At 37.6% G+C, this 4230-nt stretch overlaps 1 protein-coding gene across 1 annotated transcript in view; it reads left to right on the top strand.

Moving 5' to 3' along the window:
- LOC306701636 (calsyntenin-2-like) overlaps positions 1–2666 on the top strand; it is a 211127-nt gene extending 208461 nt beyond the window's left edge. The window contains exon 17 of the mRNA XM_079166997.1: positions 1–2666. This exon is cut by the window's left edge and continues 457 nt beyond it. The gene's annotated coding sequence lies outside the window, so the exon portion shown is untranslated.
- The last annotated feature ends 1564 nt before the right edge of the window (positions 2667–4230 follow it).

The following is a 4230-nucleotide window of genomic DNA, read 5'->3' on the forward strand; positions in this document are numbered from 1 at the left end:
ATCACATGACTCATTAAAAGGGACAGCTCGCCAAATTTAGGGCATCCCCTAAGAGCCGTTTTTCCTCAAAGCATCTCCCTCCCATTATAGTCTATCACCACAACTACAACCTTTAGTGACATACAGTTCTCTGAATCTCATTTAGTCAACTAAACCCTGCACCGTACATCCAGTTTAATGTGTCACATGTTCCACGTGAGATTTCTGATGTCCCATGAAAAATGCAAAAACAGTCTTTATTTAAAGAAAACTCAGTTGCAACAGGAAAGGAACTATTTTTTTGGTTTGTATACTTCATGTTATTTATCGGTCTTTGTTCTAGCCCACGTGGCAAAGCCAGGTGATTTTTCAGAAATAGCATATTTTCAATGGTAATCAAAAAAAATAGAAAAACAACTATCTGTGTGTAGTCATGGTAAACTAGCCGAGGGGTCCGGGTTTTGGGGAAAAACGGAGGAGTTCTCCTAGTCAATTTTTGTACGCTCCTTTCTTGTAAATATTGAGTATAGTAGGTGACCCCCCCCATCCCATCGCCCTCCCCACCCCACCCCCACCGAACACCACTTTCTCCGCCCTGAAACTGTCCTCTCCACCTGTACACAGCACACACTCGTACTGTATGTATGTACATACCCTGAACCCTTAGCCTGCAGGAGTCTTCACTGAACTGACCCCTCAGTCCTCTGTGTTTGTTTCTTGCTCAGTGTTTCAGATCATTCCAGCTGAAAGCGAGATTGGCTTGTTAGGACGGATGTGCCACTGCCTTCATAGTGACTGGCTCAGTTTAAAGCTGCACTAGGTAAGACGGTCACGGGAAAAGACAACGGCCGTATAGATCTAAACCACACAATCAGAGATGCCCAAATGAAATGTTAGCACCACAATCTCAGTACCGGTCATTAATGCTGCATTGCAGAGATGTAGATTCCAACTGTGGAGAAGGAAAAGCACTGGAACTGTCCCTCGACTCTGGAATTCCAAGAAGGAAAGTCAATAGATGAAAATACCCAAATTAGAGCCTGATTTGTGAGGCCAATACCAATAACTACCAATAATTAGTTTAATTCAAACAGTGTGATTATTGTGTTCTAGTCTTTAATAAGGATCCTTTAAATCAGAGATGTAATATAATAAAATAGAGAATATGATAGTAATAACTAAAACACTAACAACAAAAATATAAGAGAAAATATTACAGTTAAAAGGCTCAAATATTTAAATATATGTATATGTATTCAGCCTATATTTATTTTTGATTATTCAATTTAATAAGAACTAGTATATAGTATATGTAGCTATAGTAAATGGACATTAAAGCTCCGCTTATATTTTTATGTTAACGATGGATCAAGTGTAGAACGAGCCCACACAGACGTCATCACCAGCTCTGCAGTTCTCCGTCACCTCTAAAGAGCATTTTTATGTCTTTCACCTCCTTTTGTTTTTATAACTCGCCACTTCAATGCTTTGGTTCAGTCGCTCATCAACCTTAATTCCAGCAGCTCTGATAAACCCACTTTGAGCCACCGACTGAGCACCAAATAACTCACAGACACATTTAGCTGCTGGAGTAAGTGGAACGTTTAGCCGCTAAAGAGCTGAATATGTTTCCATCAAGACGGAGCTGAGATGAGAGTGAATGTTGGACTACAAACACAACAACAAAGCATGCACTTTAAATGCTACAGAGTATCACTTTTATGTCCAGAATGTCCTAACGTACACTTTTTGTAATTTTCATGACAATAGTCTAAAGTGTAAGTAGCTAATGCTGCAAAATACCACTGACACAAAATCAGCTGTCCCATGTTGCAAAATACGATATCAAAATGTTTTTAAAAAAATACTAATATCAGTTATTTCTGATGAGAATGCAGATACTTTACACCTTACCTGCAAGAAACTTTTCCAACTTCTAACTTTGAATGAAATGCAGCATTAATGAAAGACATGTAGGGTGATGTCGTGGTACTTCAACCCCTCTTTATTTTACAGCAATTGGTGCAGAACAGAATTACAAAATTGTGGGAGTGAGAAACAGGCGGCAGCGTCACATCTTACGTAGTCAGAAAAACCCAGTGGAAGGTTTCTTCACCTTGAAGTGAACGGGCATTAGTCTCTGGCTGTGGCCATCCTGAATCCAGTCTGTCTGTAACGTTTTGATAGCAAAGGAATCCACGAACAACACAGAGTGCAGTGACACGTGTAACGATCTGAAGTCTGCCACAGATAAATCAAAGTTTGGCTGAAGACACAAACACTGGAAAGTGTACTCCTCTAACGTAGTGAGCCTCTGACAGCTGTCCTATGGGAGAACCTACTGTCTATGTGTTCTGTAGCTCTATGTTCATGTAAAGATCTCATATGTTGTTTAAGAGTTTTCCTCATCTACTGTGACACCTGTTCTTGTGACGTCACCGCCCCACCTTGCACCCCCCCCCGTCCCCCGAACCTTTGGTGGATTTTGCATCAGCCCGAGCCCTAATGTTGTCCTGACGTTTGTTTTAGAAAAGGAGGACGATGAAATTAACACGGAAACCTTGTAAAATGTGTAAAAGTTTTTTTATTTTAGTTTGCCTTTTTTTCTCTGGACTCTTTGGTCTGTTTTTCTTTGGAATGGTCACTGCAGCACTTTCTGTAAATTGGCCAATAAAAACTTGTTTTGGAATCTAGCTGTGGCTCTTGTATTTGTGTGATGGTGGGTGGTTGTGTGTGTGTGTGTGTGTGTGTGTGTGTGTGTGTGTGTGTGTGTGTGTGTGTGTGTGTGTGTGTGTGTGTGTGTGTGTGTGTGTGTGCGAAAAAACTTGGTATTCTATGTTGAACAAGTTATAGTACAGTATTTCGAAAAAGTCACATAGTAAAGTCTTAGTATCTTAGTAAGAAAAGTATCTCCAAAAGCATAAAAAAACAATTGTATGCCGAAAACGCCATAGTATAGCATGTCTTACAATTGTATGTCAAAAAAGTCATAAAAAGTCATAGTATAGTAAAACAAAAAAAGTCAAAGTACAGTATGTCGAAAAAAATGTTGAAAAAATAAATAGTACAGTGTGACAAAAAAGAGATCATAGAATAGTGTGTCCAAAAAGCATAAAAAAGTATTGCATGTTGAAAACAGTCAGAGTATAGAATGCCGAAAAAGTTATACTATAGTATGATGAAAAAACCGTGATAGTATAGCATGTCCAAAAAAAGTCGCCAAAAAAGTCAGAGTATAGTATGTCAATAAAAGTCATAGTATAATATGTCCAAATAATTCATGGTATAAAATAAATCATGGTATTGTGGTTGGCACAGAAGGACGTCACAAAACAGTAATAACTAGTAAGTCGGAAAAAAGTCCAAAACACAGTTATAGTTTAGTACGTTGAAAAAAGTATAGAAGTAAGTAAGAGTATAGTATGTCTAAAAAAATTCATAGTTTAGTATGACAAAAAAGTGGATGTTGTAAAAAGGATTACAGACCCTGAAGAAAACATCCTTTAAAAGACACTTTCAAACATCTAGGGAGATGGTTCAGTGGTTGGCACAGCTGCTCCTGGAACAGTGGGACCTTAGTTCAAATCCCCCATTGCCCTCTCTTTGCTGCTTATCATCGAAAAAAGCCACAAACCAGTAACAATATAGTATATATCTTTATAGTATAAAGAGGATAGCATGTCGAAAAAAGTCCTATTGTATGTCTAAAGAAAGTCTTACTTTCAACATTTTTTTTTTAAATCATGTGTACAACAAAGACAAAAAGTCATAGTACAGTTTGTCAAAAAAAGTCAAAAAAAGCTAGTATTTTATGTCGAAAACAATTAAAAAGACATTGTATAGTATGTCGAAATACAATTTCATAGTTTGATTTGTCAAAAAAAAGTCTTAGTTTACTTTCTTACCTCCTTTAGCGTAGGATACACTGGACCATCCTTTAAGGAAAGGAAAGAAGATAAGGCCGCACCACGTTCCCTAACGGCAGCGACATCAAACGCTACGTATCATTCGTCCCCTCATGAACACAAAGGACATTCCTATCCTGCACAGATTTAACAATTACTTTCACACAGCCAAACACTAGTGGGATTCATGTTGATGAAGCATTTCGTTTCATTGTATTCCTATTTATTCATTACAAACATGGAAGAAATATGTACAAAACAAAACAAAAATAACACTAAATATGACAATATACTGACTTTTTAATTCATTTTATGACACGGTATACAGTGAGATTCTTCATCATTT

This window comes from Pholis gunnellus, assembly GCF_910591455.1.
Source record: "Pholis gunnellus genome assembly, chromosome: 9".
NCBI lineage: Eukaryota > Metazoa > Chordata > Actinopteri > Perciformes > Pholidae > Pholis > Pholis gunnellus.